Below are 12280 nucleotides of genomic sequence, written 5' to 3' on the forward strand. Positions count from 1 at the left end.
TATAACTGATTTCCCATGCAATGTCTTTATCATCCTCATCAAGTGAAAAAACCTTCGTCCATGTGACCTCTTACTTAGTTTCCTTCCTAATAGTCTTCATTCATTGATCATTGTCCTTGTGGTGTCCTATGTAACCAGACTTTAAAGTCTGTGCTGCCCCACCAGAAGGGCCAACCCCACATTCCTGGCTTTTTTCCTTTTACCAATACTAATACCCCTTTGATCATCGGACAGTTATATCATGGAACATATCCACCTGAAATCATTGTAAGAGAAAAAAAATAATCATTCAAATTAGACTTCATAAGCTCTTACTTGTATTAATCCCTTGACTGACTACCCCTTATGAGCAAATGTGCATGAGAAAAAGGCCAGCAAAACAAAAAACAGATCCAAAATAGAGAGATTTAAGTGGACAGGTCCAAGTTAAAGTCAGTTTTGCATTCCTGAAATCTTAGGGGTTGTCATGGTTCCTGACAAAGTTTATAATCATCAGCCCACTGGTAACTTACATTCTTAAAAACAGTTCTCTACGCACAGAGTTACCATTACCCACACTTGCGAAGGAAAATAAGCCCTACCTGAAATCTCTGGTTTCAGTTCAACTGCTCCCTAAACCTTTGATTAGGCCCTTCATGGAGGAACCCAACGCAATCAGTGTTTTACCAAATTTGTAACTTTCCTACTCACTGAGCACATGCTTCTCAAGAACAAAAAAAGAACTATTTGCAAATTGACATTTGTGAATTCACAAATTCTCACCTTTTCACATATGCAGTGTTAATTAATTCAGAGTTATAGTGCAATTATTATAAATACAGCACTCCCAAGAGATTTACTAGGACTCCAGACAGGTCTGTGTACACACAAAAAAAATATTAGAAGGGAGTGAAAGTTTTTTGGGGAAGGAGTGAACTACAGCCTACTCTGACAGCAGAGGTTTCAAAATTCCTTTTCCCTCACTGATCCTCCTGTCAACTTCTAAGGAACTTTAGAAAATACAAATTTAGGGAGTATGGCCAATGGCAGAGAGTCCAAAGTTGTAAGACCTCCATCATGAGATTAAAACAAGTTAAAAACAACAGCAAGAACTAAAAGATCTTTTTTGTTACTACTGTAGCTTTTGTAAGTATTCAGCTTTCGAAGTCTCCAGCAGTTTCATTCAAGTTGGGGGGATGCTTCTCTACAGCACCGAGAAACTGAAATGTACCTTATCTTTTGTAAAATACCTGATTTTCTCACTGAATCAGCCAAAGACTTGGTTATTAAGAAAAAAATCTTGGTTATTAAAAAGAAAAACAAGCCAGGCAGGAAAATGGAGAATAGTGGCAGTGCTGCATGCCACTAGACAAAAGGGACCAACACTTGCAAAGAGCGGCTCCTGCTTAAGTCCTCTGGAAGTTGCACTTCTCAGAGCAAAAATGGTCCAAAGACTTGATTTGGTAGCAAAAAGCAACCTTTTGGTACTTAGATTTTTTTGTGGTCCTCTGAATATCAATGCAACGCCTCAGAAGTTGTAGAAGTCTTTGGGCTGGTTTAGTCTAGGCTTAAACATGAACAGCTATTATTAGGACGGCAGTTTCACTAGGCTCACCCACCAGCCTTACAACCAGCTGTCTTTGGGGTGCCGAAGAGCAATCCAATATCCAGGCTGGGTGGCCTCATTAAAAGCATCCTGGGATTCCTCTCCACACTTGTATGCTGATTACCCGTGTCTGTGCTAGGTATTGTGTCTAATCCTCAAAACTAATGAGGTCTATCTCCAGATCCAAGGCAGGCTCATTGTTCTCAGTCTTCCTGAACTGACAAACCTCCCAGGGACGTAGCGTGAGAGAGCTTGCTGGAATACGAACAAAGGTGCCAAACATTACTATAGCAACTGGGGAAAAACAGAGGCTCAGTATATACCCCAGCTGTATTTTCTATTTCTTTTATCATTCATGCTCAATCTTTGTGCAACTATACTGCCGTCCTTTGGTATCATAAGCCTTTATATTTATCACAAATAAAGTAAAACAATGTTACTCAATATAATTGCATTTCCTTCCCTGGAGATGCGCCTTGCACATTCGTTGACAGGCTAGCTCCCTTCCTGTGTCAATAGAGAAAATTAAACCTTTCTGGCCTAAAGTGACCTCAAGAAGAGTAGGAAGCAGCATGACAGAATGTATAATGAAAACATTCTTTGAATGTAAATCATGTAACTTCTTATTTTTTTTAATGAGGTGTTTCACGGTTTTTTTACAGTAACACTCAGAGCATTGTAAGGGGCATGAGAGAGACCTGAATGCTGAATTTTTCTGGTTTTCCAGCTTTAACATTTCCCTGGTAGGTGTTTGAAGGAGCATGGGATACAGAGTGCTACTTCAATTGCATAACAATTTTTATATGTTAAATTCCCAATAACTTTTTCTTCTTTCATTCTTTTATACATGTAAATGTACTATGTTCCGTTAAGAGAATTTAGTCTGTCAAAGAGTGTGCTAAGAGGTATTCCAATATCCGGGACCCCAAAACTGCCTGGGACTAGGGACCAGACCCCAGATTTCACCTTTATGTAAGAGAGAGTATGCCAAGAAATTGCACTATCGGAAGAAAAACATCTCAGTTTTCTCCATTATTGCTGTAGTATTATTGGAGCACTGGATTCCACTCACTGTTCTGGCAATTCCCTCTAGCTTCATAATAGTCTGGTGAACCATGCCATAAAAACCAGAAATGAAGTCTAATTGCTTTCCAGCAATATGAGCTAGGTGCTTGGGTTTTTGTGTTGGACTCCAGATATCAGCAGGAGAAGATGGTGATGCAAGTTCCACATGGGTCCTGTACAATGACTCCTTCTCGTGTAAAAAAAAGCCTTTTAAGGTTATTAACACTTTTTATAGAGAATGTTTAGTGGAGGTGTGTGTATTTATCTCAGATGACCTTTGATGAAATAATTCCCATTTTTTATCATACATTTTATCACAGTTTTGGGATACTTCTAAAAATTTTCAGACAGCTCAGACTAGGTGTATGTTTTAAAGGGATTTTGAAAATTAGTAATCCTGTAATCTCGTGTTTCAAGTCATCAGCGTTTGCTCCACCATGCAGAAAAAAAAATTTCACTTTTGCTTAAGGTGATTCTTTTAATATTAATCCTAATAATGTGCTACCCCACTTCATAGTTCACATATTTGAGCAAGTTAAGCAGATTTGTTAAGCAGAGTCAAAACCAATGAAGACTTTGCTTTTCATAAACTTTGATTCTTTTATAATTAATAACTGGCAAGGTCTGACTAATTTGTTTAATAAAGATAATCCATATTCATTGGCTAAAGTATGTATCTGGAAAAAGACATAATAGGTTCAGAATAATTTTGAAAAATATAATCCTAACAACTGGAAATGGGTCATAAAAACTGAGATACCTTGACGATCTCTGAAAAACTTCAAACTTTCTCTTTTATAGGCATATGTGTGGTATATGTTGTGCCAAAGATAATTCATATAGCCCTAAGAATAACCATGCTATTACCTAGAAAAACTCTAAGCCTGCCTTCATAGTCAAGTAGCTCCTGCATGATCTGCATTTTTGAGAGTAGACTTACATTTTAAATCATGGAAAATATCCACTGTTTATAAGTAAACACAGTATAATCCACAAGAGGGAAAATTTATGAGTAAACGTGAGAGTAATTGGCTGAAGCAATAACAAAATAAAATGCTCCCTGAACATAGAAACAGAAGAGGCCTGGAAACATGAATTTGTATTGTGTCTCTTACCCCTGTCCTGCTTCTCACCCCAGCTTGTCCACATGCACTTATAATACACCCACTGGGAAAAAGAAATCAGTGACTATGAGTCATCTGGAGCTGGATCCATGTGGATAGACCAACCTGTTATGTGCATGCCTTATTAGCCCGGAGGTTGTTATGAAAGAGAATTACAATGACCGAGCTGTGCCTTCCTCAGAGGGGTCATAAATTTCCCCTTTATCCTGATATTTATTTATATTAGACTAGTAGGAACATAAACATCCTTGAGTATTCTACCCTTTTTCAAACCTGGTTAAAATTAGCCAGCATCAAAAATAACGGAGGGAAGGGACTTAGAAAAGGGATCAATGCAAAAATTATATAATAATAATTTTTTTTAGGAATTCAGGCGTAAGCGGCTTATAAGTTGAAGCATCCATGCTCCTTTTTATCATTAAATGCTTTTTTACCCATCCCAAATTCAGCAAAATGAAATGTTCATTAATTTCCAAAGTGAACAGATTTTTCACAGCTCATAACTTGAGCCCTGATCTTGCAGTGAGTGCTGAGTCTGCTGCAAGCCCCATGGGATTCAGTGGGGCTGAAACGTCCTGGACAGAGATGTGGAGCTGCCTACCTAGGTTGTTTTAATGACAATTTGTTCAGCCAATATTTCCTTGGTAGCTCAGCACCTCATAAACTGCAAGTTATTTATTTTCATCTCTGTGAAGTATGGAGGCCCCTAGTTTACACACAAGGTAACTCCTAAAGTTACCTCCACCAAGGGAGGTGACTAAAAAAGCATTTAGCACTGTTGCAGTAAATTTTCAGATGCCAGGCTCCTAAGCCAAACACATGATTCTTCATCAGGTCCTTGATTTCCTTTATTGTGCAAAGAAAAGCACTTTAGGTGCCCAAACATAGGTACACAGTGCTGTCTTACGGTGTCCCATCTCGCCTCCAGATGCCACACCAGGAAGACACACATCTCCAAACGTACAACGTGTTATATCTGCCTGCTCCACATCAGTGACTTGGTAACCAAGGGCCCCTCCAGTGGCACTAAGCACCTATGTTTATGTATCTAAGTCCCACTGCAGATGAATTACAAGGGAATTCACAATAACCAGCACCCTCTGCACGGATGAGAACAAAACATCTTAAAAAAAATTAACAAGTCCAGAATAGGCAGGAGCATTAGAGAAAATACTAAAGGAGCCCAAATTTGTGAAATCTTTGAGGGTTTGGGCATGAACTGGGTGTGTTCCACCCAGCATTCACCAGGAAAATACTGCCAGCACTGAGAGTTGTAGACGTGAAGAATTTTGTAAGATTTTACAGTCACTGCCAGGCTAAGAAACATCTGATCTTCAGGATCTAGATTTTGAACTTGGCTGCTCAAATAAGAGACCTAAATGATATTTTAGGTACTAACATCGTATGTATGCTGGCGCTGAAATGATTTGATCTCTCATAAAGTCCGGAGGATAGGGAGAAATTGGACCCTTTTCTCCCATCACCTAAAGCACTGGCCCATCCACCCTTAGCAGCACATCAGCTTGTGAAACTAATAATGTAACAATTCAAATTCAGTCCCTATTTGCTTGATTCTTTATTCTGGTTTTATATTTTCTGTCCTAGACATGATTCTCAGAGAAGTCTAACATGACAATAAAAAGGTATGTTTAAAGAGGTCAAAGGGGATACAGACTTTCTGGGAAGTGAAAGGCAAAGCCACTGCAAGACTGGGGGAGGTTGAACAGTACTCATTTGTGCAACTGGAAAGTACTGCTCAAGAAAAGTCTTACCTCCTTTAGTTCTGGTACCAGGACTGATGAGTGTTAAATGCACTGGCACTGCAGGATGATTACTGAAAAAATTGAAAAGCAAAATAAATGGCAGTCCTTATTCTCCCTAATTAAAACAGATTAGTTACAGCAATTTACTCTCAGGATTAATGCCGCATCAGCCAGGCAGATGTGATCTATTAAATAGCTCTGCTTTCGTCAAAAGAAATTCATTCAGTACAACTGGATTTTATAAAATCTTCATTGCATCTGAACATCTGCATCTAAACATCTGCATCTAAATCTTTACAACTTTATGGCATTTTTTACATTCCCTTTTCTAAATGTTTTATTACCAGAGGGTATTATAGGCTTTAACAGGCTTATAAATATGCATTCCTTTATCTGTGTCCTCTATTGAGAACAGAGATACACTGTTAAGCTTTGTCTAGATCTCTGTGGCAATCATTTCAACCTCATCACTAACAGGAAGAATCAAGAAAGCTACAGTTTTCATGGCACTGGACCTCCATCTAGTGAGAAGAAGAATAGTGCATATTTCTGGGCCATAAAACCAGCACAGTTCTTGTTTCCATGTTAAAAAATCTTTTCATAAGGGGAATTGTGCTTAGCTGCCAGAAGAGATGTGGATATATTTACATAAAATACAAAGGAAAATGTTCTTTTATATTGTGGAAAACTTCACAAACTTCATAGTCTCAGTTTCAATTAAATGTCAGTGATTGTTCACAAATCACAGTGAAGGAAACAGACCTAGAGAAAATCCTGCTGTAGTCAGACACATTGAACAGTCGATATTGTACTGCAATGTCATGCTCCATTGTTTAGCCAGCTTAAAGAAAAGGCCAGCCTGAAAAGGCCAGTCTAAAGGCCCTCTTCTGAGGTGGGGAGGTGTTATCACGCCCCGTGGCACAGGTAGGGAAGAAACACAGAGACCAAGGGCTGGATTTTAAAGGTTTAAAGGTGTAGAGATAGGCACCTACTGAGCTTTTCAGATATGCCTAAATCTTTTTTTTAAGTCAAGGCATTAAGTGCCTGACTCCTTCTAACCGTCACGGTAGATGCCTGTCTGCATCTATTGCCACATAAATGCTGATAAAACTTGTCCTGACGTGCCGGACTGATACCCTGCTCTTCTTCCCATCTTCAGGGTCACAGAACGGCAGTGTTAGTATCTGCTGTGCTGATGCACCTGCAATAATGACAGTTCAGTATCTCCCCCCCAGGGGCCTGCACCAAGGAAATCCTCAGATCACGTTTCATGAGATTGCTGTAAAAATTTCTGCAACCTTTTTACACAAAGGACAAAGCCACCACGGGCACCTGAATGCCCAGTTTTCTCTGATGCCTTAACTTTAAAAAAGTGTCAGTCTGAAAATTTTTTCAGCTGCTTTTTCCAGATCCAGGTATCTGGATTATTGCTGTAAGATGTTATACTATAGAAACACCTTTTTGAAGCTAGAAAAAAAATCCTTGCAACAGCCTGCCTCAGTGTTTGCAGGTCATAGACCACCAACAGACAAGGATTATTTTTTAAGAAGCGTAGGTATTGCCTATAAATATTATGACAGATAATGTCTTCAAACAAGCAATTTACTTTAAAAGTAATTAATAAAACCATATGATATTTTCAAAAGAGGTTTGCAAGAGAATGTAAAGCACTTATGTTGACATAAATCCATTCCTACTTTTGAAAGCCAAAATCTGCATATAAATGCAGATTGTTTTAATGGCATTAAATGATTTTTTTATTTAAAAAATAACTCTTGTTTCCCAATTCTGTTAGACCATATCATTTTCTCCAAATCATATATTTTGTGGGTGTATGAGAAAAGCAATAAACCTAAATAGTATGAGCTACATCCCTGGAAAATATTATTATATACCGAGGAAATATTCTTCGCATAGTACAAATTTCAGGTGAAATACTGCAGTGGTGAAATTTCAGGTGAAATAAATGAATTTCTTTGCTTTGATATCTAATGTTTATTGAATTGTGATTACACCAGGTTTAGACTTTCAGATCCTTGGATATGTTTCATTCACTTTTCCAGCCTCACTTCAGTCAAGTTCGTTATGGTGAGTGCTTCTACATCATTTGCACCTTGAGCAGAAAAAAATTAAATCTACTAGATACTAGATACAGTGGACCTTAGTAGCAGACTTTCTTTTTGCCAGAATGTTAAGTTTTGCTATCTATCACCTAACCCATTTTTAGCATGAGATGCCAAAGAACTGCAAAAATAAGGAAATAGATGCATATAAGAAGGAAATAGATGCATATAAGACAAGCAAAAAAACACATAGTAGGGGAAATAGGGTTGAGAACAGTAACACTGTACAGTATGGTCATAGATTTGGAGCAGCAGGAGGGGTTAAATATTAAAAGGTCCTCCAAATTTATTTTTCAGAGTGGTTAACCAAGTCTTTGATTTTCAAAGGTTATGAAACTTTGACTGAATTGAATTTATGTTCACAGTGCTTTGTCATATGATTCTTCATGATGCTTACACTGTTCACCTGCATTCTGTGAAATAGCTTCCTAAGATGAACAGCTACCGTAGGTCTGGCAATATCCAATAACATTGCTCCAGTCAGCTTTTTAGGCCACAAATACTGCAATTCAGTGTCTGCTCATGAAGTGCACTGATTTGTATAGAGCTAAGTGGTTCACAGGCGGTAAGAAGTGGAATGAGATACACAAAACCTTCCTGTAGTTCAGGAAAGATACATTAGAGATTGAAAAACCTGAAAACAGAGCTCTGACTTCCTACATGATTCCCAGGGATGCCCTGGAGATCTCTTCATTTGATTCCATAGCCCAGACCTTACTGCACTTTAAAAGTTTTGGACTTTATCATAAAATCAAAGGCAAGAGGCAAGCCCGTGTTCAAAGCAATGCCCAGTTCTCAATTTAAAGGTGCTGTAGCTAGGCAAACAGGAGCTCTGGATAAAGCCAAAATACGTCCCAGGTAAGTCTACAAAGAGAAAAACAACTCCTCCCTCAAAAAAAAGGCCCATATCATTTGACAATGTTAATGACTTGCAAATTACAGATCACTGAGATATGTACATCCAGACTGAAACTCTCTAAAAAAAAGTTAAAGACACCAGACATTCACTGAACTACATCTAGAGAGCTACTGAGGCAGCTTAAATACCCTTTAATGGGCTGAGTTGTTAAATTGCAGGATCTGTATTTGGCATGCAAATCTAAGCATTCAGCTTAGCCCGTATGGATGCCTATTGCAAAGTCCTGCCTAATAACTGTGTCCCCTTTTTTTATCTGCATTAGCAAATGAGAGTCTGAGGGATTAGACATTGGTTCTGTGTATTAAGATGCTCTAGACTGTTTTTTCAAGGACTGGGAAATTTATCTTCCTTTTTCTGGGGAATTACCTGAGGATACCTGGAGAAGCATTGGCATTCTGATGATCTTACCTTACTTACTACAGAATGAATCGTAATTATAAATAAACAGTGATGAACTCTAATAAGTTACTATTGCTAATCAGAGAAATCTAGCAATCGTTTGAGATATGTTCCTAAAAACAATGCAGCATTTGGAAAATAGGGTTAGGAATTATTATAGAAAGAATTGAGAAGAAAAGAAAAAAATTTAGTAAATTCCTCCTGAACATTGCATATGGTTTTGGTCACTTCATCTTGAAAATAACAGGAAAGGGTGCAGGAAAGGATGTCGAAGATGATGGAAGATAGTTGCCCAAGAGCCTTGGAATAGATTCCTGACAAGGAAATACTGACTGAATTAGGACACTTTGGTTGAAAGGACACAACTGAGAGAGGATACAAATGACTATCCTCTAGGACAGAGTGGGTGAATTAGAAACAATTATTCATTGTATCCCATAATCCAGAATATGGACGGCGCTATCTGAAACTATTAAGCAAATGCTCTGAAGGGAATGCTTGTTCACATCATGTGGTTAACTGGGTTCGTCTAGTGCTACTGAAGACCATGTTTCAGATGTAGCCTCCAGCGCGGGTGGTCTTTCAATTGCTGGTACTGACAACTGGGAGAATACAAACAGGAAGGATCACTTTGTGCGTGCTCTCTGCTTTACCCTTTTCGTGAAGAAATGCTCCCCAGCTGGGAAACGTGGGCCTAAAGGAGGAAAGCAGGCTGTTCTGTGCAGAAATAGAGAACCTTAACAGGATTTGACAGAGCAGAGGTTAAGTCTTCTGAGATTTCAGCAAGAGATGGTGTCCTCCGTTTGTGATACTGCCGCTCCTGCCAGAGGAACCGAATGACAAACACACTGGCATCACGCACATCGAATAGTGTTTACCGCAAATGGGAAACAGACCTGGAAGATCAAGTCTGGATATAATTCAACATTAATATCATTTCCTGCACTTTGCAGACAGAGGAACTAATCTAGAGATGATAAATACCCTGTCAGTTTGGGGTTAGAGAACTCTCATCTGCTCTTTCCTACCTACGAAATTTCAGAAAGGATTCATGCTTACAAGCTTAGTCAAATTTAACATACAGTTCATCACCTGAACTCTCCAGTGAAGAAAATCCCTTCAGAAGGTGGTACTTTAAAAATCAGTGTGTACTGAAGTAATTATGGCTTTAGTTGGTGTTGTTTCTGGAAGTTTGCAGGGTGGTATTTGCTTCTTTGCAGGCAGTTTCAGAGATGTGACCTAAGGATTAATTGAGATAGCTCTGTGGAAAAGTGCTCGTGGTTCTTCTGTCCCCAAGTATTTAAAATACGTCCCTCTGCAGGTCGTACACACCTCTTGTACACTGCAGCCATGACTAAATTAGTGCAATGAATGAAACTGCTGGAGTTGCATAACATTCATCAAAACCTTCTGCTTTCTCTCACATTTTCCACACAGCATAGCTTACTTTCCTCCGAGTTTAGCAGTCCTGTTGTTTTCCATTTTCAGATTAGCAGTGCAGGCCTCACCATGCCATTTCTTTGTAAGAACATTAACCCTAAGATTTTCTGGTTTATCTTCTTAAGATAAATCAGCTATACAGTCTTGCATTTCTGAAGGAAACAGTATAAGATGGTTACCCAGCAGAGGACTGGACGTAACAACTCAGGAGATATTTTTCTGCCCTGTGTTACTGATTTCTATTCCAGTCAGCCTGAAACAACTTCAGCCTAAAGACCATTATGCTCACACCATACTCTCCTTCCCTTAGGTTCCTTCTAGCAGCTGAGATTGCTTTCTGAGTGTGACATTTGGCCTCTACAGTGATGGCAGGATGGCAGCTATGCTGTCCTTCATCCCCTAAATCATTCCTTCTTCATTGCCTCTTCCACCTGAGGGGCAAAAGAGCTCTATAGAGTGGATTGCTCACAGTAAAAATGGGTGAAAGAAGATCAGTCTTTGGGGTCACTATCTCTATTGAAGTGAATGGGACTTCGTTAAGCACTGGCAACCTTCTCGGCTTGGGGTAAGGAGGTGTTCCCCCATGGTGGCTGGCAGGTAAGCGGATTGCAAAAGCTGGTTCCTGTGTGAGAGTGCAAGAAAGCTCCAAGGCTTTTGAGAGCAGTATTATCAAGTTTAGGGCTGGGAACTGAAGACAGGCACAAGCTCAACAGAGTGCCAATGGAAAATGGAAACGCTGTTCAGGATCATCAAAGCTTGGCCCTGCCTTTGCTCCTTCCTTTTCTTGTGCCTTTCTTGTGCTGGAGGAGGTGAAAAGGCTTCACATGTCTTGCAGGGGGTCACACATGCCCGGGCAAGGAACGCGCTGAGTGGGTTGTCCTTGTAAGGACCGTGCAACAACAGCCAATGCCTGTGAAACCAGGCTGAACCTTTCACAGGAGGGACGTGGAGCAAGAGCAAGGTGCCAGGCTGTGCAGCAGTGGGCAGGGCTTCACAGGGGGTTGGCCAGGCTCACCACGTACCCCAAACACAGCTGGATTTCCTCCACCACGATTTCACCAGAAACCCGCCTGGTTCAGGGTGTGCTCATTTTATAACTCCTGAAAGTGCTTGTCCAGAGCAATGGTATTCGTTCTGCCTCACTCCCATCTTCCTGAGGTAGAAATAAAGTCCAGCTGCAGTTCATTAGCTCCTGGTTAGTATCAGTTTCCATTTTGAAGACCAGTATTACAAGAAAAGGCTGTAAAATCTTAATTTTGAGGAAAAGCAAGCTGGCATTCTTCCTTCCGACTCTCTAAGGTTTCGTCACTTATCCTGGGATTCAAGGAGCTTTTGCAGTCCTGCTGCAGTTCAGGAGCAAAATACAAACACACAGCATAAATAGGACAGCTCGAGCCAGCTTTATTCAATTCCTTCAGGTGTTATAATCTTAAGTATTTATAAAACATGTAAGAGAAATTTACAGAAATTTGTTATGTAAAATAAAAGTATATAAGATACGTATGCATATGTCATTAAACTTGCCTCTTTAACTAAATAGTGACAACAAGACATTAAATGAGTACTGAGCTTAGCTGCATGTGAACTGGACATAGGAATGCATAAACAAATGTCAGATGCGTCATTAATGTCATGGCAATTTTTTCTCCTTCTCTCTTAACTCCCTGGATACTACAGAGCCCACATAAGCTTTAAGAAACTTCCTATTTTATTGTCAGTCATGACAACATCACTCAAAATAAAACCATTGAAGTGGTACGCTTCTCTTAGTTGAAAAAGAAAAAAAGATTTTCTGTATTAGCAGGACTGTCACACCACCAGATTTACACTACCAGTTGCCATTTATATCTTCCCTGCTTCCC

The sequence above is a fragment of the Fulmarus glacialis genome, unplaced genomic scaffold (genome assembly GCF_000690835.1).
Source record: "Fulmarus glacialis isolate BGI_N327 unplaced genomic scaffold, ASM69083v1 scaffold22296, whole genome shotgun sequence".
Classification (NCBI taxonomy): domain Eukaryota; kingdom Metazoa; phylum Chordata; class Aves; order Procellariiformes; family Procellariidae; genus Fulmarus; species Fulmarus glacialis.